Source organism: Lissotriton helveticus, chromosome 3_1 (assembly GCF_964261635.1).
Source record: "Lissotriton helveticus chromosome 3_1, aLisHel1.1, whole genome shotgun sequence".
Taxonomy (NCBI): Eukaryota; Metazoa; Chordata; class Amphibia; order Caudata; family Salamandridae; genus Lissotriton; species Lissotriton helveticus.
Window position 1 is genome coordinate 1,948,231,861 of NC_136061.1, and position 27,793 is coordinate 1,948,259,653.

Consider the following 27,793-nt stretch of genomic DNA (forward strand, 5'->3'; position numbering starts at 1 on the left):
GTACTCTTCAAGAAAGAAGTGAAAGCCATCCTTATGGCCAAGTTTACATGATCCACACTGTTGCTGCTCAGAGTCTATGCACCGATCTTGAAACGTTGGATAATTAGTGATCCATTAACTTTCTGTTCATGACCTATTGACCTCTTTTGCAGTTGGATCATAGACCCTGCACCGTGCTATAGTATTGTCTTTTAAGTGTTTACTGGTATCCACTGATCCCCATGGCAGCTGGATCGGAGTCCCGCTGCACCACCCTATCCTAATGTCTATTTGAATGTTTATTATTATCTTTAGACCTGTGTTGTAGCTAGCTCAGACTCAGCACTGTCTTATATCTTTGTCTATTTGAGTGTTCTTTTCTACCTCTTGATCTCTATTTTAGTTAGATCATAGACTCTACACCACCTTATTCTACTGTTTAGCTGAGTGTTTATCTGTATCTAATGCACATGATTGTTATCCTATTATGCTACCGTGCACTATACTGTACCCAATTACTATGTCTACTCACCCTACTGTAAAGCGCTCTGATATCTGCTAAGATCTTGTTCGCGCTATATAAAACTTTGAATAAATAAATAAATAAATAAATAAATAAATAAAGTACACCTGTAGCCCATTGGACTTATTACATTTTTGTCGCCAAAATTGTAACATATTGAAGTCTTTAAATCCAGTATATGAAACAGATTAGGTTTATTGAAGATACGATTCAGGTAATGTAGATAAAATAGAATAAAGTAGATTCAATATTAGAAACCCCACCAGGAGCAGTTGGACTCCAGCTCAGCCTCAGATGCAACTGTCCCTGCTTTCAAGCATACACAATTGGAACACTATGTGACATCATAGATGCCTGCTGAGCAAGTAATGACAAACACTAAAGAAGGACAGAGAAGAAATGAAAGCAGGATGCAACACAAGGCCAGGATTGGTTCGAAGTGGAGTGAGTGAAACTAAAACAATTTCCTGCTCTGGCCTTAAAGAATCGACAGCTGTGCAAAGCTAATGAATAGCTTTTTCCTGAGAAAAGAAAAAGTACAGGGGTTATTAAAATATAAAAAGAAGTACTATTTGTATAAGCAAGATCTGTTGGACTCAATATCCTGCGAAACCCAAAGAAATGCTGGGAAAATATTAGACGTGGATGTGAGGGTTTGCCAAAGAATCTGGAGCTGAACATTAGTCTGCAACTCTGGATCGATCACTTTACCACTCTGTATATAAGAGATGTTGAGCTACTGCCCAACCGGCCTATTGCCACAATATCACAACACTGAGTGACAATAGGTGGCAATCAAATTTCCATTGGGAAAATGCAATCTGATGATTTCAGTAGGAACAAAGAAACTAAGTTAATAGCTAATAATCATGAAGGCCCAAAACATTGCATTTTAGAACACGTTTCTTCAGTGAAAGCTCGCACAACTTCTGGAAATCCACAGATTATAGGGCAAAAACAAAAAAAACCCTGAAGAGGAAGTCATACAAGCAAACAAGGCTAAAATACTTCATAAGGCAGCTGGTCCAGATAAAATTCCCTCTTCCGAAATCAGTTAACACTTTGGTCTCCGGTTCTAACTTGCATTTTTAATCGCATCTGGTCCTTAGAAGAAATCCCTCGATCATGGGGGAAATCAATAATTGTGCCTATTAATACAAATGGTCCATGAGAACTTGTGGCTAACTACCGGACGATTTCGTTGCTTGATGGCGTGGGTAAAATATTTGGAAAACAGCTTTTATCTTGTTTAAACCAGTGGTTGGAAGAAATTGATCTGATATCACCGTATCAAACAGGCTTTAGGAGGGGCCAGAACACCGTAGATCAGGTTTTTAGAATGAACTTAATTTGTTCTAAATACACGTGCCTAAAAAAGTCATCACTTTATCTGATCTTAGTTGACCGCCAAACAGCTTTCAAGAGCTTTGATCGCACTAAACTATGGCAAATCCAAAGTGGAATGAGTATCCTAGATAAAATCTTGTATTCAGCACTGTTCATCAATATTTCTTGAATGAAAGGGTTTTTTATTCCTCTGAAATCATTGGCTACATCAGGGTAGTCTTCTTGGTCTATTGTATTACATTGGTTATAGGCAGATCGGCACCACAATGCTATGTTTATAATTTTATTCAACTGGGTATCGAAAATGGGTATTGTTGGATCATGAAAAGTATTGACTTTCACATTGAAAATAAAAAATGCAAATTCAATAAGTGATAAACACGAATTTGTCTTTTGGCACCACCTTCAATCAATCTATCATTTGTAAAGCGCACTACATACCCGCGAGGGTCTCAAGGTGCTGGGGAGGAGGTTGGGGGGGCGCTACTGATCAAACAGCCAGGTCTTGAGTATCATCCTGAAGGTCAGCAGGTCTCAGGTCTGTCGTAGGCTCAGTGGGAGGGTGTTCCATGTCTTGGCTGCGAGTTGGGAGAAGGATCTCCCGCCGGTGGTTGTTCTTCAGATGCGCGGGACGGTGGTGAGTGAAAGGCCGGCGGAGCGTAGCTGGTGGTTGGGGATGTAGAAGGAGAGCCATCTCTTGATGTAGGCTGGGCCGGTCTTGTGGAGTGCTTTGTGTGCGTGGATGAGGAGCTTGAAGGATATCCTCTTGTTGATGGGGAGCCAGTGCAGGTTTCTCAAGTGGGGGGGTGATGTGGCCGTGTCGTAGTACGTCGAGGATCAGTCGTGCCGAGGCGTTTTGGATTTGTTGTAGTCGTTTGATGAGCTTGGTCGGGGCTCCCGCGTAGTGGGCATTTCCGGAGTCGAGTCTGCTGCTGACGAGGGCCTGGGTGACTGTCTTTCTTGTATCTGTCGGGATCCATCTGTAGATCTTGCGGAGCATGCGGAGGGTTTTGAAACAGGAGGAGGAGACGGCGTTGACTTGCTTGGTCATTGAGAGCGTTGGGTCGAGGATGATTCCCAGGTTGCTTGTGTGGTCGGTGGGTGTCGAGGCTGACCTCAGTGCCGTCAGCCACCAGGAGTCGTCCCAGGCTGAAGGTTTGGAGCCGAGGATGAGGACCTCCGTCTTGTCTGAGTTCAGCTTCAGACGGCTGATCTTCATCCACTCAGCGACGGCCTTTATTCCTTCGTGGAGGTTGGCTTTGGCGGTGATGGGGTCCTTGGTGAGGGAGAGGATCAGTTGAGTGTCGTCGGCGTAGGAGATTATGTTGAGGTCGTGCTGTCGGGTGACGTGTGTGAGCGGGGCCATATAAATGTTGAACAGTGTCGGGCAGAGGGAGGATCCCAGGGGTACGCCGCAGATGATCTCAGAGGCTTTGGAACGCCCCCTCACACACTGCCCCCACACACACAAACCCCCACACACAACCCCCCCCCACACAACCCCCCCCCACACAACCACTCCACAAATACACAACCCCCCCACACACAACCCCACACACACATCCCCACACACACACATCCCCCCACACACACATCCCCCCACACACACACATCCCCCCACACACACACATCCCCCCACACAGCAACCACAAACACACCCACACACAATCACACACAACCCCACTCAACCACACACACAGCCCCATGGGGCAGTGTGTGAGGGGGCAGTGTGCGAGGGGGAAGTGTGCGAGGGGGAAGTGTGCGAGGGGGAAGTGTGCGAGGGGGAAGTGTGCGAGGGGGAAGTGTGCGAGGGGGAAGTGTGCGAGGGGGAAGTGTGCGAGGGGGAAGTGTGTGAGGGTGCAGTGTAATGAGAGTGTGTGAGGGTGCAAGGTGTGTGAGGGTGCGGTGTGTAAGGGTGCGGTGTGTGAGGGTGCGGTGTGTGTGCCTAAAGTAGTGTGAATGCGCAATGTGTGAGGTGGCAGTGTGTGAAGGGGCAGTGTGTGAGTGGTCTGTGTGAGGGGGCAGTGTGTGAGGGGGCAGTGTGTGAGGGCACAGTGTAATGAGGGTGCGAGGTGTGCAAGGTTGCGGGATGCGAGGTGTGCAGGGTTGCGGGGTGTGAGGGTGCAGTGTGTGTGGCCTAAACCAGTGTGAGTGAGCAATGTGTGAGTGCGCAGTGTGTGAGGGGTCAGTGTGTGAGGGGTCACTGTGTGAGGGGGCAGTGTGTGAGAGGGTGCAGAGTGTGAGAGGGTGCAGAGTGTGAGAGGGTGCAGAGTGTGAGAGGGTGCAGAGTGTGAGGGGGTGCAGAGTGTGAGGGGGTACAGAGTGTGAGGGGGCGGTGTGTGAGGGGGCAGTGTGTGAGGGGGCAGTGTGTGAGGGGGCAGTGTGTGAGGGGGCAGTGGGTGAGGGGGCAGTGGGTGAGGGTGCGAGGTGGGTGAGGGTGCGGGGTGTGAGGGTGCGGGGTGTGTGTCCTAAAGTAGTGTGAGTGAGCAATGTGTGAGGGGGCAGTGTGTGAGGGGGCAGTGTGTGAGGGGGCAGTGTGTGAGGGGGCAGTGTGTGAGGGCACAGTGTAATGAGTGTGTGTGAGGGTGCGAGGTGTGCAAGGTTGCGGGGTGTGAGGGTGCAGTGTGTGTGGCCTAAAGTAGTGTGAGTGAGCAATGTGTGAGTGCGCTGTGTGGGAGGGGTCACTGTGTGAGGGGACAGTGTGTAAGAGGGTGCAGAGTGTGAGAGGGTGCTGGGCGTGTGGTGTGAGAGGGTGTGGGGTGTGTGAGGATGCAGTGTGTGTGGCCTAAAGTAGTATGAGTGCGCAATGTGCGAGTGTGCTGTGAGTGCGCAGTCTGTGAGTGAGCAGTCTATGAGTGGTCTGTGTGAGTGGGCAGTGGGTGAGTGGGCAGTGGGTGAGGGGGCAGTGGGTGAGGGGGCAGTGGGTGAGGGGGCAGTGGGTGAGGGGGCAGTGGGTGAGGGGGCAGTGGGTGAGGGGGCTAATGGGTGAGGGGGGATGGGTGAGGGGGCAGTGGGTGAGGGGGCAGTGGGTGAGGGGGCAGTGGGTGAGGGGGCAGTGGGTGAGGGGGCAGTGGGTGAGGGGGCAGTGTGTGGGGGCTAATGTGTGAGGATGTCAGTGTGTGAGGGGCCAGTGTGGCCTAAAGTAGTGTGAGTGCGCAATGTGTGAGTGCGCTGTGAGTGCGCAGTCTGTGTGCGCAGTCTGTGAGTGAGCAGTCTGTGAGTGAGCAGTCTGTGAGTGGTCTGTGTGAGTGGGCAGTGGGCGGGGGAGCAGTGTGTGGGGGGCAGTGGGTGAGGGGGCAGTGGGTGAGGGGGCAGTGGGTGAGGGGGCAGTGTGTGGGGGCTAATGGGTGAGGGGGGATGGGTGAGGGGCAGTGGGTGAGGGGGCAGTGGGTGAGGGGGCAGTGGGTGAGGGGGCAGTGTGTGGGGGCTAATGTGTGAGGGGCCAGTGTGTGAGGGGCCAGTGTGAGAGGGGGCAGTGTGTGAGGGCGCAGTGTAATGAGTGTGTGTGAGGGTGCAGGGTGTGTGACAGTGTGGGTGTGATTGTGCAGTGTGTGTGCCCTAAAGTAGTGTGAGTGAGCAATGGGTGAGTACACAGTGTGTGAGGGGGCAGTGTGTGAATGGTCTGTGTGAGGGGGCAGTGTGTGAGTGGGCAGTGTGTGAGGGGGCAGTGTGTGAGGGGGCAGTGTGTGAGGGGGCAGTGTGTGAGGGGGCAGTGTGTGAGGGGGCAGTGTGAGGGGGCAGTGTGTGAGGGGAGCAGTGTGTGAGGGGAGCAGTGTGTGAGGGGAGCAGTGTGTGAGGGGAGCAGTGTGTGAGGGGAGCAGTGTGTGAGGGGAGCAGTGTGTGAGGGGGCAGTGTGTGAGGGGGCAGTGTGTGAGGGGGCAGTGTAATGAGAGTGTGTGAGGGTGCGAGCTGTGTGAGGGTGCAGTGTGTGTGGCCTAAAGTAGTGTGAGTGTGCAATGTGTGAGGGGGCAGTGCATGAGGGGGCAGTGCGTGAGTGGTCTGTGTGAGGGGGCAGTGTGTGAGTGGGCAGTGTGTGAGTGGGCAGTGTGTGAGTGGGCAGTGTAATGAGAGGGTGCGAGGGTGCAGGGTGTGAGGGTGCAGTGTGTGTGGCCTAAAGTAGTGTGAGCGCGCAATGTGTGAGGGGGCAGTGTGTGTGGACTACATAACTGTGAGTGAGCAATGTGTGAGTGCGCAGTCACCAATACGGTGCAGCATGGCTTTTAAAAAAAAACACAAAAAAACTTAAGCGACCTGCATGTCATTTTGTAGGTGCGCACACCAAGAAAACATGCGCCTAAAAAATTACACGAGTGCCTTTTTTCTATTTTTGGATCCAAGTTGAATGGGAAAACGAAAAATAAAACCAGAAGAATTCCTTGGGTTTGCTTTTGAAGTGGAGTGGGGGGCGGGTGTTTTATGACCCCTCCGTCCCTTTGCTTAGAAACATTTTGCAGACGTGAGCTGCATCTGGTGCCTGTCGAGTTAGAAGTGTTGAGCCAAGATATTTACTGGTTGTGATCAACAAAGGCTTGTATTTCTGGGAGTCCTAATAATATCTGATGGCTTTTTGCCTGTTTCCTCCGTTGATATGGGAAACATTATTTGGAGTTAATCCTGACGTGAAAGCCTGGATATTGTTCAAAATATACTTTAAATCCTGTTTCAAGTAAAGAAAAAATACCCCTGTATTCCTTTGCTTATTTCTTTCCCTTGTAAGCTTAGTGCGCATTTGAGCCCCAGCCCTGTTAAGAGTGGAAAGAAGATTGGGGCACAATTTGTTCCTGGACTTGTTGTGTCTGGAAGCGGCACTGTTGTGCGTTTCAAGCATAGTACAAAATGACTACGATAGTTGGTTTCAAATGACTGAACTAACACACAAGTGCTGTATAAGTAGCACATTGACCCATTGCCAGGAAGTGCGAATGGTAGATGTGCTGTGCGTTTTCAACATCGTACAAAATATGAAAGATCGGTTTCAAGGGAAGGCGCCTGGCGACTGCTTATATTTTTCAATATTCAGCATTGAAAGGGAAAGTAGGTTAGCGAGAGGGATTTTACGGGGAGAGTGAGGGACAGCGTGAGAATGAGAGAGAACTACAGGGGAGGAATGGAGATAAAGAGAGCAAGGAGTAACAGAAAGAGCATGGGTGCGAGAAAAAGTCATAGAGAGAGGGGTAGGAGGAGGGACAAACAATAACACACGAGTGGCGCGCACGTAGAAAGTGAAAAAAAGTGAAAACAATTTGAGTTCAAAACACCTGGCGACTGCTTATATTTTTCAATATTCAACATTGAAAGGGAAAGTAGAGAGGGATGTTACGGGGAGAGTGAGGGAGAGCGCGAGAATGAGAGAACTACAGGGGAGGAATGGAGATAAAGAGAGCAAGGAGTAACAGAAAGAGCGTGGGTGCGAGAAAGAGCGGCAGCCTTTGAAGACTGATGCCGAGGCAGAGACAAATGGTGGTGCGCGATGTGCAAGCGGGGGGTGGGGAGGGGAGAGGCGGGGGAGCGGCAGCCTTTGAAGTCTGATGCCGAGGCACAGACAAATGGTGGTGTGTTATGTGGCTGGCGTGTGCACGCGCATAGATCACATGAACTATACGCGATCCGCAGCCGTTTTGGTAGACTTTTCTTTTCCGCTCGCCGGAGCAATGCGCAAGCGCATTGGCTCAGGTGAGACCTAATGATCTTTTCTGCTGAATTACGAGTGGTGGTTAATGACAAAACCTGGTACTTTCCAACCCCTGAAGATACATGGGACTGTCTTGAAGGTTGGAGGATAGTTGGTGGATCTAAGCCTTGGACACACACTAGGCAGCAATGGCAACAAACTGGCACTCCGGAGTCACGGGACGCAGATGGCAGCCGACAGGAGAGATGTGACTCACTGCAGGGGCAGGTACCTTGAGAGCTCCCATGTTGGATCATCAAGCCACCGACAGGGATGGTAACAACTACCCCAAATCAGCTGAGGGCTATCTACGAACTGTCTAGGTAGGTCCGCCGGTATGAACACACCGTTCCTATTGACATTGTGGTCTCCCACCAAACAAGGCGATCATATTGATCAGCCACAAGACTCTTCCTAAACGTGCAAGCATTGGTAACACTTCCTTTAATTTACAGAGGGGGGATGGATAGCACATGGGCATCAGCCTCAGCCATAATGTAAAGTGAAACTCAAACACTGTTCTGGAATGGAGCCCCTCCGCGATCTGCCCTCCCAGACATTCAAAATGCAATTGGGCTGCGCAATTAACTACGGTTAACTACTGGGTGCACCTCGCAATTACTGAACCTACATACCGAATGTATAGATTTGTAATGCACCAGGGGCCATTTTAGGGCTATATATGGTGGATTGCGCCACACAGCTTTCTAAGGCCCAACAGCAGGGACACAGAACATCTGCAGGAAGAACAAAATAACTCAGACCACCTCCTCATGAGACACAGCTAGCATATGTACATTAGGTACACAGACTCGCTTCGATAAGCGGGACCTCATTGGCCTATCAAGAGTAGGAGACCTCGGGATACTGGGAGACATCATCCAATACACAGACTTGCAAAACTAGCACAAACTAGAGTACACTGAAACTTGCCGTTACCTCCAGATACAACATGCACTGCAAAAGGCACTACCAGCAAGTAGGGTGCTCCACTAAGGCTTCTCCTTTGGAGAACCGGCTACTTGACACCCAGATGCCCCGGAAGGCAATCTCACTTACTTATTAAAAGATAATTAGCAACTCACCTGACATCCTGGTACACTTGGTCACAAAGGGAGCAGGATCCGGAAGGTCTGGTAGATGACAAATGGCCGGAGGCCTTGGCAGCCACTAAAGAGGTTGGCATACGGTCCAGATTCCGTTTGGTACAACTAAAACTATTACGTAGGTCCTACTACTTGTGTACTACTTTAGTAAAAGTGGGCAGAGCAATGGATGCACAATGTCGTAGACACGGCGGTCAGATAGGCACATTCTTTCATTTTATATGGGGCTGCCCCGAAATACAACACTATTGGACAGCTATGGTAAACTGTATGAATAATGTATGTGGTTGTGACATGGAGCCTGCTGCAAAGGGGTGCCTCTTTAATGTCTGGGACGTATCGGATTTAGCCCACATGGAAAGAATTTGGGTCACATTGGGACTGGTGGTAGCCAAGTGCAGCATTGCATGTTTGTGGGGGGCAGAGCAAGCGCTGCAATTAACCCCTCGGGTGCTCATGACGAGGTCACCTCGTCATGAGCAACGGCGCTCCGGTGCTCATGGCGAGCTGAGCTCGTCATGACCTCGCCCGTTCCGTGGAACGCTCGCATGCTGGGCTGATTCCCCTGCTGTGCTGAGCGTTTCATGGGAACGGGTGTGACCATGACGAGCTCAGCTCGTCATGAGCACCGGTGCGCCGTAGCTCATGACGAGCTGACCTCGTCATGAGCACCGGGGCGCTGTACGCGCCCCCCGCCCCCCAGCACAGCAGGAGAAACAGCCCCGCACGGAAGGGGTTAAGGAACTAAAAAAAAAAAAGCCTTGGACTGGTGTATGCTTGCAGAGAAAGTGATGTACAAAGGGAGGGCATGTCCCCAAAAGTGGGTGAAAATTTGGAGAAAATGGAACAAATACAGAGGCAACCCCTGTACATTTATTGCTGGGACTGGTGTTGATTTACAGCTGGCTAATAAACCGGACACAATTGTGACCACTGGACAGACGGGGGTGGGGCATAGAGGCGGTTGTGGAATAATGGATAACTGACTTTAGCAGACTAAATCAACACATGGTGTGTATTGTTTCCTTTATTTCCTTTATGTTTTGTCGTTTTGATGTTTACAATAAACAGAACTGTTGAAAAAAATCACAAAACTTTAGGTTTAATATGCAGGGGGGTTAGGCCCTTTGAATCTTCTGCAAGGGGTCATATTTTTCTGTGTCCATGTTATCTATATCTGCTCTTCTCTTGTGACAACCACCAGCTAATCCCAGCGTCACCCATCCCAATACATGGTGACCATGGGTTCATAATCCATTGCTACAGTAGTGTCACCTCATTTGAGGTGTGAATGGAATACATGGTGCAACCAGTCCCAACATTCTCATTACAGGCCAGTAGAAGGGAACTTGTTCTTGTAAAGTCAGTACACAATTGAGTTGGGGCTTCAAATGATGGGTTGCATTTAACTCTGCATCCACATAATCCTTTACTGAGCAGGTAGAGAGGGTGTTTTCTCCAGGTTTACTGTGAAGCCTAGTTTCTGGAGAAACAAATCGCCCAATTGATACTTAAATGGCACTCTTAGAACGAGTTTTCCTTTATGAGCCAGTCGCCCAATCAAGGGTACACATGAATTGTCTTCTGAAGTGGTCTGCCACCATGGATAGACATTTTGAAAATACCCCTCATGCATATTTTATGCAAAAAGGTAATAACTGAATTGATAAGGATTGTTTCCCATTACAAACTTTAAATACTTGCAGTATTGCATGTCTGTGATCTTACAGAACCAGGCATTCTTGCATTAGATTGCTGCAAGGTAATGGTTTTCATCCAGCAGTTGAATATATCTTGTAAGTTTGTGTTCTAGAAATCTTTAACTCCTTATAACGTGTTTAAGATTTGTAGTGTAGATCTGAGATTGTCCTCTGTGTTTAGTTTTGTTTTAGAATTAACAGGTATACTTAGTAGAGCTCCTTTTTTACTGATAGTTTCAATAGCACACACAAATAGCATTTCTTAGACTTCTTGCAGAAAGATTGGAATGTGTTATTTGTTGTAGCATTGCCTTGTTTGGTGGTACCCTAATAATAATAATAGGGAGATTTATAGAGCGCCTGGTTACGCGCACCGGCGTGTCCCCGCGCTGTGACAAGTGGAATCCTCAAATCTATGCAATAACCATTGTTCGTTATGTTGAGTTCTTCCTCTGGTAGATCACCCCTTTTTCCTGCCCCTGGCACAAGGAACAACTAGGTTGATGAGCTGTGCTGCCATGGGCTAGCTGTAAGAGTTGCCTTTGCAAGTGTGTATGAAGGAACTGGGGGCGCTTATTGCTCCTTCTTGCACTTAGTGACGTTCCTCCACTTCCAAAAGTACCTCTGGTCTATAAAACACCCATAGCTATTGCTGTCTCGGTTGCGTTCTTCATATTTTATAGCAACTCATCTACGCTGCTTCAGTAATTACTATCTCCCTATTAGAATATGTATATTAACGGTGGTAGTTGGTGGTTTCTACCCCCTATTTAAAAATGTAAATATATAGTCAGCTATGTGTATGCTGTGTTGTAACAGAACATCCTTGTCTACTGGCAGTGTCTGCTGTGGTTAAAGACGGTTTTCAACATGTGTTTGCAAAAGTCTTTGCAGTAGGAGTATTATCATCTTTCATCCTGGCTGTAGTCAGTATTAAGGAATCTAGTTCCATGTTATTTTTTTCCTTAAAGTGGGTTCTGTATTGTTTTCTCTACTCACTGTCCCTGCTATGCAATATGCTGGGTCCTTGACAAACTCTGTTCTAAGTACTTGGGGGCAACTTTTCATATAGACAAACTTATACTTGCTTAATAAGTCCATTAAAGTTACATATACCCTCACAATGAAACCACTAGCTCTTGTTTAGGAGTGAAAGAGCCACTCAAATAAGGGTTGCTCCATTTTATATCCCTATTAGTTACCCCGCGCTGTAACTGCCAACAGTGTTGTCTCCCCTCTTCTCCCTGCCCTAAGACTTGTCTACATGTGTGGAAGAATTTAGCAGTGCCACCCCAGAAACTGCTATCAAACACTTGTGCATTCATCCCTGGTGAGAAATCAGGGTTTGCAAGAATTACTGTAGGTGGGGAGGTGAAAAACATACATTTCTACTCTACAGCTAATACTTGAAGTTAATTTTGAATGGGATACTTAAATATGCATTAGGAGTTCATCTACATTAAAATGTTCCCAAGGTGCTCTATTTATCAGGGCTAGCTCCATGTAAAGCCATATTTTGCCATTTCTATAAGGAACCAGATGACCTAGACTCAGTTGAGCCACCTAGCCATATAATTACAGGTTTGGTAATGCTCCCTTTCCACTAATGTCAGTTGTGCAGAAGCCTCTTAAAGAATCTAGGGTAGGATCCCTGTCAAACATTTTGAGAAATAATTGTTGAATGGTTTCATAAAAGGCTGCTTCTAACTGGATTGTTAATACTTGCAAAAAATATAAGATTTAGGGAATAACATTCATATTAATTGTGTTTAATATACCAAGCCATGTAAGGATGAGGGGATCCCATTGGCTTCCCTCCTGTCAGTGACACACCAACTGCAACTGTTTGAGCAGTGGCCAGCTATAAAGCATGGATATAAAGCTTGCCCATTTGAAAAGACAGAGACAATTCCTAAAGACTCCACTAGAATTCAGTTGAGCTACCTCCCATGTTCTGTATTGTGGGGCCAGGATTACACAACAGATGACAGACCTATATAAAACTAGTTATTCCAAACTGCTAGTGGACATTCACTAATATCTTCACACATTTTGTTGTCATACTGAGTAAAATAATCATCAGTGAGTGCCTTGTACATTCCTTCAATGTTGGGTCTCACAAAAATAATGGATGGAGCCACAGCACATGTGGAACTCTTTGGGAGTGCCAAATTACTAGTTCAATAAAACCAGGAGCGTGGCCCAAGACCGTCATAGTGCAGATGGTTACTATTTTCTCTTTGGGAGCCAGTCGAATGCTAACGAATATATAATCTATCCTCAATAACGATCTGTGAACATGCAAAAAATGTGTATGTCCTTTCCATGGGATTTGCCTCTATTCTTCAGACCCTAAATCACATACATTTTGAGCTTTTTGAATAATGCCTCCATCTTTATGCTCCCTTCTTTTTGAAGGCCTCAGCTAAGAGTGAACACTCCTGCACAGAGTCTACTAACTTAACCAAGAGGTTTAGTAGGAAGGAGTCCTGACCAGAGTTAAAGGCCTATTTCATGACTACTGTCAGAGGTGATCCCTAGACAGCCACTTTCAGCACACGGTATCGCCCTGATATCTCCCTCTTCTGGTCAGCAATGTGCAAATTAAATTCTATGTGTGTGAAAACAGTTGTATTTTGTTTTACCAGGTGTCCCCGTATATGGATTGTGCCTCACTCTGGCCTAATCTGCCCTAGACAAGTGAGTCTCTTGTAAGCAGAATATGCACAATTGTTTCTCCATCAAGTATTTACAAATTAGGTTTAAAGTATTTTATTCAGCATCTCACACAAAGACCAGCAAACAACAACACAGGGCGTTCTATTAGGGTGGGGAGAACCCCAATTCTGGCTGAACCGGTTACATGCAGTGAATGTTATCAGCCCCTTGCAGCTACATCTGAAGCGCCAGTCCACAGTATGAGATAATGTTCCATTTCAAACTCCCCCCCCGGACCCCAACAACCCAACTCCCGGATCCCAACCTCCCCCCCTCCCCCCCCCCCACCCACATCGTCCAGTGCACCAACCTCAATTCAGTCCAATCACAAGACCCCCACTCGCCGGGGAAGTACTCCTCCCACTAAGTTACAGAGCCTGTGCCTCAGGACTCGTGAGCCGCAGGAGGCGGAGGTATTTGGGGCAGGTAATTTCCGTGAATTCCATCAACAGCAGGGAGTGAAATGGCTGCCAAAGCTCAGAGAATTGTGATATATCCCCTGCCACCATCAGCGACAGTTTCTCCATGCCTAACACATGCCACAACCTATGGAACCAGCCCGAAACCGAAGGTACCGTGGCCGTGCGCCAATGGATCAAGATATTTTGTACCGCTGAGCCTAGTGCAATGGCAATCTGCCTTCCCCTGCGGGATCTAAGTGGGTACATTAGGCTGTTAGGGAGCCCTAGTAGTGTGTAGGCAGGGAAGCGCGGCAGTTCAATGCCAAAATGCGTATCAATGTTGTCCAGTACCTCCTTCCAATATGCAGCCAGGAGAGGGCAGTCCCATAGAATGTGTGTAAGTGTACCTCGGTGTCCACACCCTCTCCAACACACTGCCTCCTTGCTGCGGTCGAATTCGTGTACTCGCTCCGGTGTGTAGTACCAGTAGGTGGAGACTTTAGTTAGAGTGTCAGTAAGGCCCATATGGTACGCTGAATGCCGTGCTCTGTAAGAGATGTTCTCCCATTCCTTAGGGCTCAGTGTCCTCCCCAATTCCCTTTCCCACCTCTCCCTACCCGGGTTATAGAAGTGTGTGGACGGAGGTTGCAATAATTTATACAGGTCTGTAATCAGTTTAGAGTCTGAAGTGCGTGTAAGCAGCCACTGTTCATAAGGTAGAAAGCGCCTGTCAGCAGTCTCCCGCACCTGAGGCTGGAGGGCCCAGTGGCGTGCCTGCATATAGCGGTGTCTCTCAGTCTCAGGGAGGGAAAACTCCTGTCGGAACTCCGTGAAGGGGATCACCCCGCCCTGATCGTACATATGGCACAGGGCCCTACAACCTGCCCCTCGCCAGTGCGCAAACGCGCCCTGTTCCATGCCCGGGGTAAAGTCAGGGTTATCCACCAACGGCGTAAGCGGCGACGGGAAGGAGGTGAGACCGCACGTAGTGGCGGTAGCATCCCAAACCCGCAAAGGCACTCGTGTAACAAAGGAGGCGTACAGATTTTTAGGACGATGAATCCGGCGCAAGAACGGGATCTCTTGCAAGGGTCGCCCCGCCACCGCCTGGTCCTGAAAGAGCCAGTTCTTGTCGGACTCCCACCTACTCCATTCTACAAGACAACGTAACTGCACCGCTCGGAAATATCTACGAAAGTCCGGGATCCCCAACCCTCCCATCTCAGGGGCCAAGAAGGAGAGGGGTCTACGCATTCTGGGCTTTTTCCCCTGCCAAACAAAACGTGAAACGTCCGCTTGCAGCTGCTGAATCCACCCGACCGGAGGCTGGAGTGGCAGAGCCCGAAACAAATACAGCACCTGCGGGAGAATAGTCATTTTAACTGCAGCAATCCTGCCCAACCAGGAAAGGAAACCACGGCTCCAGCGGTGCAGCTCCTCCTTAATTTTAACACCCAGGGCCGAATAATTGGCCGTAACCATGGCCGGTAAGGTGGGCGCTATCTGGATACCAAGATAGGGTACCGCCGCCGATGACCAGATCATTGGGAATCGGCTCTGCAAATCCGCCCTGGTGGACGGCTCTAAAGAAACATCCAGGGCCACCGATTTCCCCAGATTCAGCTTAAACCCCGCAACCGCGCCAAAGGAGGCCAGCTCCTCGACGCAGGCCGGGAGGGCAGTCCGCGGCTCATCAAGCGATAGGATGACATCATCAGCGTAGAGGCTAATGGCGTGTGTAAAGCCACCCATCCTGATACCGGTCACGGCCTGGTTATCACGTATACGCTGGGCGAACGGCTCCATATAAAGAGCAAAGAGCAGGGGCGAGAGTGGACACCCCTGCCTGGTGCCCCTCTCGATGTTAAAGGCCCGGGAGGCGAACCCATTCACCCGAACCACTGCAGTCGGGTGCCTGTAGCAGTTGAAGACCATAGTGCGGAACCTGTCCCCTATGCCTGCCTTCACTAACACCTGTTCCAGGTAGGGCCAGTGCACTCGGTCGAACGCTTTCTCAGCGTCTACCGTTAACATCATCCGTTCCCCCGGAATCCGGGAGGCCTTTTCGAGCAGATGAACAATCCGCTTTGTGTTGTCAACCGTCTGTCTCCCCGGGACGAAACCCGCTTGGTCAGGGTCAATAAGACCTGACAAGTGCGGGGCCAAACGAGCCGCCAGTATCCCAGTATATAATTTCAGGTCGACGTTGAGAAGGGATATCGGCCTATACGAGCCACAGTGCACCGGATCCTTCCCGGGCTTGGGGATCACCGAGATGGATGCCCGCAAAAGATCAGGTGGAATAGCTTCCTCCTCGGCAAATGAGTTGAAAAGTCGGGTCAGGATAGGGGCCAGCGACGAGCAAAACGTCTTGTAGAAAAGCGCGGTATACCCGTCCGGGCCCGGCGCCTTGCCATGCTTAAGCCGAGCGATGGCGAGATCACTTCCTCAATTCTAATGGCCCTGTCCAGGTGTTCAGCCTGCAGGGGATCTAGGGAGGGCAAGGCGACCGTATCTAAGTAAGCGGCCACAGCCGGTTCATCCGGAGGGTCTCCAGTGTAGAGGTCCTCGTAGAACCCACGGAAAACGGCCGCGATGTGGGCGTCCTCCGTCTCCGTGGTCCCCGTATTGCTAGTGATCGCCTTTACCAGCTGACTCTGACGCGCCGCGCGGAGTCTGTTGGCCAGGAGCTTACCACAGCGGTCACCTCCCGTGTAAAAGGTATGGCGCAGCCGGAGTGCGGCGTATTCCGCTCGGTCCAAATCCAGAGCCGCCAGGGCCTTCCTAACCCCCTTAAGCTGTCGCCATATTCTAGGGGCCCCTGTCCTGCGATGGATCTGTTCAAGCTCGCGAGCCTTATCAGTGAGTTCCTCCCTCTTAGCCTGTCTCTCCTTGTTATCGGCGGAGGAGATCGCTAAGAATTCCCCCCGGAGGACCGCTTTCAAGGCTGCCCACTGTGTAGCCCGGGCGGTGTCTTGATTGTCATTGTGCACCAGGAATTCCCGGAGAGCTCCCTCTATGCGTTCCACTACCACCTTCCTGTGCAGTAAAGTATCTCGCAGGCGCCACGTGCGAGGGGGGAGGGCCACGGGCGGCAAACGCATCGTGGCGTCGACCGGAGCGTGATCCGAAAGGGACAGCACTCCTATGTCCGAGCCTGAGACCAGTGCCTGAACCGGGGCAGTGACCAGCAAGTGGTCCAGCCGTGCATACGTCTTATGCGCATGGGAGTAATACGAGTAATCCCGATCCGCTGGGTGCATGTTGCGCCAGATGTCTAAAAGCCCCACCTCCGCCAACCACTCCTTGCCGTCGGCCGAGAGCTCCCCGACCTGCGGGTAGCGCTGTGCCGACCTGTCCATAGCCGAATCAAAGACCAAATTAAGGTCCCCTCCCAGAATAACATGTCTATCCTGTGAGGCCGTGATATCCTCGACCGCCGTTCGCAGGAAGCGTTCCTGTCGTTCATTGGGGCTATACAGGGATCCAATCGTAAACGCAAGACCCCCTATTCTGAATCTATAGGCTAACAGTCTACCCTTTATTTCTGTAAGCTTGTGGAGGACCTCCCCCTTAAAACGACTGGACACCAAAATAGCCACCCCCGCAGACTTAGAGGAACTAGATGAGAAGAACTGTGACGGGAACTTACGGGAGCGTAGTCTATGTGTGTCGTGCTGCAGCAGGTGTGTCTCCTGCAGGAGGCAAATGTCAGCGTGCGTATTCTCTAGGAGGGAGAGCACCGCCCGCCGTTTGACAGGGTTGTTCAGCCCCCTGACGTTCAGGGTAACCACTTTAAAAGAAGAAGGAGGCATAGAAGAGGAGAGGCAGCAAGCAATAGGGACCCCTCCCGCGGGGATGGAGCGCAAGAGCCCACAATATGAACACAAGCAACAAAGCAGAAATCACAAATGCAGAAGCAGCCTCGCGACGCAGGCAAACCAAAGTGTAGGGCCACCTGCAAAACTCCCAACAGGCGCACTGTGCACTGGACGACCCCCCTTCCCCATCCCAACTCCCGGATCCCCCCCCCTACCCCCGGAACAACCCCCGAACTGTCCCCCAACATTCCTCCCCTCCCCAGTTCCCCCCCCCTACCCTTCAACCCACACCCCAACTTCCCCAGAACTTCTCCAAATAGTCCCAGACAGGCCCAAGCGGACCAATCCGTGGAATGTTACCTTAGTGGACGTCCAGCCACACGTGCCCAATCCGGCGCCCCCTCCCCCCACCCCAAGCCAGCGATTGGAACGGTGCTATGGCGAACTCCCCCCGGAGCACATTCAAGCGGTCAATGCCACCTCCTCCACGCTTCCAAGCTCTTCAGAGGCTGTCCGGACAGCATCTTCCTGAGCAGCCCTAATAGTCGGAGATCCCGGTCTTCTCGACACTCCCGTCGTCCTCCTACGTGCCACTCGGTGCCATCCCCCGTCCGTCGTGCGCCGCCTCCTCGGCGTGTGGGATTCCTCCTCCGCCGCAGTAATGCCCAGGATGTCGCAAGTGTCCTGTAGGGATCTCAATTGGTGAGTCTCACCTTGCCACTTGAAAATTATCCGGAAGGGGTGACCCCAGGAGTAGGGCGTGTCATGCTGCCTGAGGAAGTCTGTCACAATCTTAAACGCCTTGCGCCTCTGAAGCGTGAGTGTGGACAAGTCCTGATACAGCGCCACAGGGCGATCGCGAAAGGTGAGTGAACGTGCTTTCCTTGCCTCCCCCATTATCCTCTCTTTCAATGGGAAGTCCGGGAGGAACGCTAGAATGTCCGGAGGGGGGCCATTAGCCCTTCTGACGGGCCCCACCCTGTGAGCTCTGTCAATTCTGATGGGGAAATCATCCCCTTCGCCTAGGACTGACCGAAAGAGTTCCTGTAGGTACTGAACGATGTCCGGGGTCTCCTCTGAGGATGGCACACCTCGGACCCGTATGTTGTTTCTGCGTGATCTATTCTCCAAATCCTCATTATGCAATTGGAGGTCCAAGTGCTGCTCCCGGAGAGTCAGCACTTCTTGCTGCAGAAGGGTGATCTCCTCATCCTGTCTGTGCGTAGATTCCTCCGCCGTGGCCACCCTCTCGCCCAGTCCGTCCACCTCCCTGCGGAGCTCTCTCACCTCTCCCGCTACTTCCTGCTTCAGGGCCTGGAAGTCCTCCCGCAACGTACCAAAGAGGGATTCCAGAAAGGATCTGGTGACCGGGGGTTCCGCCACTGCGCCAGACTGGGAGCTCCCAGCTGTTCCGGGTGAGGAGGAGGCCCTATCTCCTCTGTTCTGAGGTCTGCCGAGCATCTCCGGCAGCGTGCGATCGTTCCTTTTACCACCCTTTTGATTGGCCATGATGCAGGTCCCTCCGCCGACCCGTGCGCCTGTCGCCGCGATGCACACCACCGGTCCACGCTCCACCAGAAGTCTGCTTCCAATCCGGGGCGGACGTTGGCTTGTGCCACTCCTAAAGTCCGTAGCCTACCAGGGTCGGGTGATGAACCACTGTGCAAGACGGGGCGCCCCTCGTTCTAAATCTGCTCCCGGCGCCGCACCCCCGGGGGCGGGTCGCGGCGCGGAGGTCCCAATGCGGCGTCGAAGTCTGCGGAACCCGGGGCCAAGGCCTTCACCCCACCATCATGGCTCCCAGCAGTGCTGCACTACAACTCCCCCCACTCCTTCCCAGGCTGCACCCCAGTCGCGGCTCCCTCAGTCGGGGCCCGCCGCATGTACCTGCAAGAAGTCCGTGGTGGTAAGAGCCACGCCGGGGGGGTGGGGGGACCCGCCACACCCACGTCCGTAGCCCGGCACGGTCCGCTGTCGGCTCCCCTGGCGGCGTCACACAGGAGCAAGCTGGCGCCGGGGGGCTGTGGGGGTCGCCGATCCGCTACTTGCTTGCGGTCTCTTGGTCACGATCAATGCCCGTCAGGGGCGTGACTCCGCATTCGGCCGATCCTGGCCCTCCGCACTACTCGGAGAGGGCCGCCAAGCCGGGCACTCTCGTAGGTCCCTCCCCCGCAGAGGCAGCACCCCGGGCGTAGAGAGCACCAGCCGGCAGCTAATGTGTCCGCTGCTTCAGGCGTTCCGCCCGGGTCGCCGCGAAGAGCACCAACCTGTTGACGGGAGTCGGCAGTCTCAATCCCGGTCTCCGCGCAGGACTGGGCGAAGAACCCCGGTCTCACTTTGCCGCCATCTTGGGCTGCTGGGGGAGGGGCGGAAGCTCCTCAGGCACCTCGCAGTGCCGTGCAGGCACGGTCGGGCCCCCGGTCCAAGGCCCGCCAGCTCCGATCAGCTCCGTCCACTCTGGCTGGGCAGGTCTCCGCTTCTCCGCCGCCCCGCAGTCCTCCACACCGCCGGGACGGAGGCGCCCCGCCAGCTCAGGTCGGCACCGGCCAAACACTCGGCCCTCTGAACTCGGTGAGTTCGCGCCCTGCGGGGTTCCGCCGGCGGCAGTCAGGCAGCCCCCGACTCCCTCGTTCCTCCTGCGACACAGTGCAGCTCCGGGGGGGAGAATTCAGCTACAGGTAGGGCTCGGGGCCTTGGACGGGGTCAGGAGCTCCGGCAGACACGTCCTTCTACTCCGCCATCCTGGCCACGCCCCCAGTATTTACAAATTAACCTTCTTTTTGGTGGGGAAGTCCCACCTATTGCTGTCAGTTAGACCATATCAACCATTAATGGATCATTCAGAAACATGTGGCTCCAATTTCTCTAATCACTCTCTGCGGGTATTAGCATGTAGAACGTAAACATGTTTGAGGTTAGGGATAGCATCAGATTCCCAGCAGGTGGGATATTTACCCTTGAAGGTAGATTACTCCCTTTCTCTCATGGCCCACATGCCTTGAACAAACCCTTATTTATCTTTATCATCCAGAACAGTAAATACAGTCCACCAAAGTGACTCCAAATTGGGGAAACTAATCTTGTAAGAGGGAACATGCTTCTCAGGGGAACCATCTATACTCGACAGATACCTTTACATCCTAGGGACAATAATGGAAGAGGAGGCTGTGCAACATTGTGCCCTCCTCACCACCTGAATATGCTATGTTCTCCTTAGAGGGCAAGTAAGAAGGCCTTCCACTGCTCCTTTGTGTTCCCCTAGGCCTGCAGCGATATCAGTAATACTTATGTCCCTGGCATCCTTGGTTTGGAGGAGTCATTAGGTACTTCTGGCCTCACAAATAAGGGCTCTTGCATCCTCTTGAGGGAGGTCCGTGACATTCCCGGTCCTTCTTAGGCCTCTCCACCAATGAGTGTGTGGTTTTTCCACATCGATCTGGCCAGTCCTCCTGTCGAATCACTATCCTGTTGGCCGCCACAGACATTCTTGTCATCGCCATCTCACAAAGGGATATGGGGAATTTTCAAAGCTGCTTCCAGGTCTGTAAAATTATGCTTCCACCCCTTCCCATTCACATACAATCCCAAAATCGGTACGTCCGCTTATACTGAATCTTACAATTTTGAGTTTGTCCATGACTGGCTTGAACATCTCTGAAGGGTTGCAGCCTAAACATCTTGAGAGAGCTGTCAAGAGTACTTCTTGAAGGTTACCCCGTTTTTGCCTCTGAAAGCAAGAAGTGTAAAGTCTTTCTCTGGCAATACTGAAATTTCACTACCACATCTCAGTGTTTCTGATCAACGTATTGCCTATTTGTGGGCCACTCTACGAATTATGCCTAGTGAAGCAATACGACTCACATGCGCACTTTGAGTGCCTGCCTACCACCACTCCCCCTGTGTGTGACGATGCTGCATGGCCCCACTCCAACTCAAAAGGCTGGAAGTAAAAATAACATTTTCTTCTAATGCGGAAATGAGTTTTAGATCCACTGAAAAAATACAAACAGCAGAACAGATGGCTGTCATTAAAGAAAGACCATTGGCACAAGGAAAACAAATAATTGCGGTTACTGCCATCCCAGCTTAGAGGCTGTTACAAAGGCCAGCGTTCCTAACACAAAAGCCTTACAGCCTAGATGAATACATTAAGCCACTGTACTGTCGTAGGCTGTGTTTTTTACCTCACTTTACAAGCTCAAGAATTTTTCCAATATGAACATGAATCCCTCATGCCTTGCCTCTTGAACAGTATAAACACATCACATATACTGATGGTTCAGGTCAGCCTGCTATAGGCATCAAACACCAATTCTTGGCATGTGCAGCATTACACGGTGTCATGTTGGATGTAAAATTCCATCCTCGGAAAACATTTATAAAGTCCCTAGGGGGTTGTACTGCACAACTGGATGAATTGAAAGCCTTGATTCTGGCACTGGAAAATACAGATACTGAATTCCCCATACTCAGAGTGTGTGAGTAGTATTGCTGTGTCCAGTCTTTTAATAAAAACTTACATTATAGGCGCCTGAATAGATTGAGAGACTCAAAGGAAAATACTATAAAGCACAAGCTGCTCTGTAGAAAGGTGGCACAACTCAAAGACAGTTCGCCACAGGCTCATGTGATACAGACATTGAGTGACCAGTGTGTTGGAATACATGTAGGGAATTCATTGGCAGATAAAGCTGCCAAATCTGGAGTGAAGACTACTACAGTAGCTGTGATTACTCGTTTTCACCCAAGAGTAGATGAAGATATCACGGCTGTCCTCAATTCAACGGCACTGCTTTACCTAAAAAAACATATACCAGCAAACTATTCCTATCACTTAAGTGCCCAAAATATTCCTTTTGCTACCATCCCTGGGATGGGTGATAGTGTGATTCCCAACCAAGACCGCAGGCTACAATTCATAATAACTGGCCATGAGGGTGTAGCATTGGCTCATGCTGGTGTGGCAGCCACAATTTCTTAACTACAGAAGTGCTATTGGTGACATGGTCTGTACAAGCAGACAAAACAGTACATCTTTAGCTGTGTCATCAGCCAACAATGTAAAAGCTCCACCATTTCACGCCCACCAAGACACTCCTCTTAGTTTCTAACAAACCACTCCAATGTGTGTACCTAGATCATTGCGGTCCTTTAAATTCAGAGTATCCTCAATGTCCAGAATCATAATCAATCTCCCCTCATCAGCGGGTTTGATGACTATTGCCATCATTTCTTTTAAGAGATTCTAAGCTATGTCTCTCTTCCTTGCTTATGTTGTATCTAATGTATTTTTTGTCATCAAAGAGTTTCATCACATCTCTCAAGACCACTTGCTATAGCGTGGAGATCACAACGCAATTGCAGGTAGTGGAAAACTACAGAAACATTCAGGGTGACTCTGCCAAAGACGTTGCAAAATATAAAACTTTATAAATAAATAAATACATCAACTAACACTAGAAAGACCGAATGAGGGTTTCCTCAGTGATTTGCAGTTCTGCTTCTTGAACAAGAAGAATCCCCGTATCCCAACTATATATACCTTACCTACGGTGCATAAAAACAGGGAAAAACCACTGGGGAGGCCCACAGTTTCAGGCTGTGGGTCCATCTTGGAACCCCTCTGCAAATACATTGATCTTTTTTTACAACCATGGGTTGCGAAAGACGTGATCTTAAATCCGAGACACCATGGAGGCTATCAACCTGGTTGAGAACCAGCCCTTTAACAGAGATAGAAAATTGTTGGTGGCATTGGATGCAGCCTCACTATATTCAAATATCTCACAAGAAGAGGAGTTAGAAGTGGTCTTTGATGTCCTTGATAAAAGGGATAGACCCAACTGGGTCCCCACTGAATTTATAGTGGGGCTGCTTAAAATTGATATGACTATAAACTTTTTTGTAATCAAGAATGTGTATTATTTTCAGACAAAGGGTGTGGCTACGGGAGACAGATTTGCTCCGGATATGGCAAATCTGTTTATGGATAGATATGAGGAGAACTACATATATAACACCAACAATCCCTTTCTTGACAACATTAGTCTTTAGAAAAGGTACATTGACCAAGTACTGATGATCTGGACTGGGGTCGGAACATAAATTGCAAGAATTCTTCATATGACTGAATAGTAGATCTTTGGATATACAATTCACTGTGACACACAGCCAAGATGAGATCAATGTCTTACATTTTAGTATCAAAATTGTTGCCGACACACTATATACAACACTTTAGGAAACCCAAGAAATGCAACACACTACTCAGGTATTCTAGCCACCATCCAAGGAACCGGAGAATTAACTTACCCTATGGTCCGTTTCTACAGCTTCATAGAAACTGTACACGTAAGGAGGATTGTTTTCGAGAGATGGACCACCTTATAATGCGTTTGAGAGAACGGGGTTATTCCAAGGGCTTAGTAAAAAGAGATTAAAAAAAAGAGCATGGTATTGCCTCAGAGAAACTTAACTGGAAGTTAACAGCAACCGTAGATACACATACAATTGGTATGTGTATCTACGTTTAACAACAGAAGCAATGAGATTAAAAAGATCATTAATCAGCACTGGGCCTGATCTTAGACGAGGTTGACACAGAAGAAAAACCACGGTTTACTTACAAGAGGGGAAAGAATATACAAGATCTTGTGGTCAGATCTTATTTGAAGACACCATCAGCCCCTGACCTCAGGACCCAACTAGTGTTACCTCCTTTATTAGGCCACTTAAAGTGTGGGTGGTGAAAGGTTTGCAACCTCACTTTGGAGAGAAAAGACTTTATTATGCACTCCAATCGTAGGTACACACTTAAATGACATCTGTAGAATTACAATTTGTGTGATGTTTATGTTATCACATGACCAAGCAATATGCTATATGTGGTGCAGACGAGGCAGAAAGACAGTTAGAACCCTAAAATATTGCTCAAGGATTCGCTGCACCCTTGGTTGAACATTGCAATCGCATGCAACACAGCACACAGTCTAAGATGGTGGATACTGGAGAAAGTTATTCACAACCCTCAGAGGAGGGGACCTGACATCCATTCTCAATTTACTCGAGGTCAAATGGATACATTTACTAGATACATTAAACAAGGGGCTGAATGAATCTGAGGAAATATCAAGGCATGTCCTCCTACTCTGCATGGGCTAAATATCTATAGGGATCTTGTGAATCTTGCCTTCTTTTAGAGAAGGATGTACTGAATCGAAATAACAGGTCGCTACTCTGTCACCCTTGAAACAAACAGGTGTTTGCTCAGAAATCTACTGTTCTGTCCGGAACTTGATATTTGTTTTGTCTAAAGGATATGTTTTTCCCAAAAATTAATTTCGTTCACTGATAATGTTGCTTCTTTGTCACTGCAATGAGATTTTTAGATCTATGTTTATAGTGACTTAAGTTGCACTTTGTAACCCAACCTATAATGTCAAGGTATTACATTATTATTCTCTTCTCTGATAGGTCCTCCGAGGCAAACCTACGTAATCAAATGCACATCAAACGATCAGTCATAGATAGTTAATACTTAAGTGTGTCTTGATTCAGCATTAGGCAGAGGATGTTTTCAATTGAGCTGAACATACATTATTATAGTAAAGTGACAAGGGTTTTCCTTACTTGTCCGGTTTTTTATTTACATAAAGATCGTTACAGCCCAAGGTGTTTGTTTCCATGCTCGGTAGGCAGCCACCACGTTGCCATGACCATCGAGCAGCATCAGAATGACAGCTTCCAAGTCATTCTGATACACCAGTTGTCGACTCAGCGCAAGGACAGCCTCGGATGTGCATGCTTCCGCATCGGCCGTCCATGCTTTCGCCTCGGCCGTCCATCTGAACTGAATCTCTGCCGGACCGCATCTTTTCAGCAGACATGGGACGCGCCACAGGGAAGGGCTGATTATTTCCCTCTCCACCGGCACGGAAGGTATGATGGATGTAGCGGTTTTAAAATAATTTTTAGCACCACACCTTAAGTTTTCAATTTAATTATCTACCCTGTGTATTTTTCATTTTATAGAAATTACTTGGTTTATCTCCCCTGACCACTGTAATGTTGCTGCACCAATCTGTGGGACTGATCAAGAGTTTCCTGCCTGATTGTTTGCTTGCCAGATAAGCATTCTCCCACTTGTGACCTATCAATCAGAAATCCCGGGCCTGCGAGTCGAGGGTGATGTGGAGTTCAGAATGGGTAATTCTATTAATAAGGATGAGATTTCATTTTTATCAATGAACGCATTCATTTCCATTTTAACAATACATCTGTTTGGTGATTCCATTGGAAGTGCTGTCAGTAGTGGCACTGAACATGACAGAAGTGATTATACCAATAAGATTGCACCAATCATATTGCACTGCCAAACAGCTGGCAATCCTGAAAAATTCAGTATATGATGAAATGTCAAACCCGGAAACATCTCCTGCATCATCTTCTCTAGCACAGGGCTTGGGGATCCCATGAGGAAGAACTAAATAGGATAACACAGACAGAGCTGGAAAACTGAGGCCTAATATGCCAACAATGTGATCCAGGTCATCAAAAACAAGTTGAAGGATGGAAGGCTTGAACTGATCTCAGCCCATGGCAATCAGTCGGGCTCACCACGCCACCTCAGTTTGATATACAAATCAGTCTCAAACCTGCTTCAATGGGAACAGCCCAGCCCAAATTGCCATTTCAGTTCCTCCCTGAACCGGAACACAAGCAACTCAGTCCGGTTTTGCCCTTATTAGGGCTCCGCTGTATAGCTTAGTTCCAGTGGGACAGGTGGCACGGGATCCACGTCTGGGCACATTAGTCACACTTAGGGAATCAAAAACAAGATGATGGATGAAACTGGTCATATGTTGCTTGTGTCTGGACATTTAGATGTCAGGGATGCAACCAGTGTTACCACCAAACTTAAACATCATTTACACAGGAATAGCCAACCAGGGCCTTTCTGTAGAACTCCAGTGGTGTTGACCTTTGAGAGGAGATTCTTCAATACTTGCTAGTGCAGTTGAATATCTGGTTTTACCAAGTTCACCCAGCATCTGCTAGTTGGGGTGTAGGGGCTAGCTTGGAAGCAGGGTGTCAATAAGGATCGAACCGTGCAGATTTTCATCGCTATGGACGTCATTAAATAAAGGAATTTTCACGCCACTCTAATCTTATTATTGTGAATTACCTTCCCTTTCTTTGGTTCATCTGAGGCACTGTGTTTTCTTTAGCTTTCATCAATTTTTTAGTAGACTTCCTTAAATTCAAATTTGTGCCTTTTTGTTACATTAAGGATTTTTTTGCATGTAATTCTCACATTATATGTTCTAAATCTGTTTCACAGGGGATAATTATAATTTTAAAAAACAGCACTCAATGCAATCAACATCTTACACCCATGTAGGGAAAAATGACCTGAGAAGGTCATGGTATTCATCCATAGAGGGCGAGAGGTATAGGCAGACTCTGCAAGTGAGGAGCAGGGACAGAAGTGTGAGACAGCAGGATGGAAGGTAGAGATGAAGGCAAAGCGACTAACAGAAGAAAGATATGATGAGAGAAATGTGAGGATGCTGTGAAATGTATGTTTTGTATTCTGTAAATTTGCAATACACATTTAAATATAGAATCCGGGCCACTGGAATTATGAGATTGTACGGCTGTGGCGTTATTTGCATAATTATAGATTTGCCACATTTGCCCCATAATACTTCATTAGCAGATTGAAAAAAATATTGTTTCTAGCTCAAACGTTTTAAAAAATACAAAAAACACAGCAACATGCTTTGCAGCGCATTGTAAGGCCCTTTGCAAAGCTTGACTGGTCACTATTCTGTTTCCCATTGCTAAATGTGTCTTTTAAACTGGTACTAACGAGGTGCAACCAATTCCCAGACTGACAACAAGTGTAACAAAATGACAAAATAATGAAGTAAGACTATCACAAAATGTACTGTATTATGCGGCACAATTGACCTTTTCTTGCTGCAAAATTTACTCCACTGCAGCATAATTCCAGCGGCCCTGGCTATAATTAGGTAGAATCTGGCAATGTATGGGAATTAAAACCAAGAAAAAAAGTTAAAAATATCTTCAAGTTAATTAGTGTCACGCATATTAAAAATACAATACCTGTGTTACAATCCATGGGGTCGGGTGGGGTGGCTGTTAAGTAGAGGGTAGGAATTTAGTTTACATATTTTCAGTCGCAAATAAATAAACTTTCACATTTCACGCTCAAGCAGGACTCTTTGACAGCAGAAGTAGCTGCCGTGTTTTCACTATATTTCTTTTTATAAAGTACTGTATGGATCCTATGCAGCAGAAACGCGACAACTTGGCACGTTCGAATCCTTGGGACCACTATATTTTGCTGTGTGTGGCTGTTTGAAAGTTGCAGGGTATTTCTAACACTTGCAACCGAAACAGAGGACAGCCACGTATGCCCTGCAATGATAATCAGCAACATCAAGGATTTTAACACAGGTCTCCAAAGGAAAAGCAGAACACTTAACCCAAAATCTCCCACAG

At 48.8% G+C, this 27,793-nt stretch overlaps 1 protein-coding gene and 1 non-coding gene across 5 annotated transcripts in view; both read right to left on the reverse strand.

Moving 5' to 3' along the window:
• Positions 1-27,793, reverse strand: part of TIPIN (TIMELESS interacting protein) — a 282,385-nt gene that overhangs the window by 37,728 nt on the left and 216,864 nt on the right. The gene's annotated exons all lie outside the window — the stretch shown is intronic.
• LOC144825885 (small Cajal body-specific RNA 14) lies at positions 27,565-27,702 on the reverse strand. Its single transcript, XR_013609649.1, has one exon.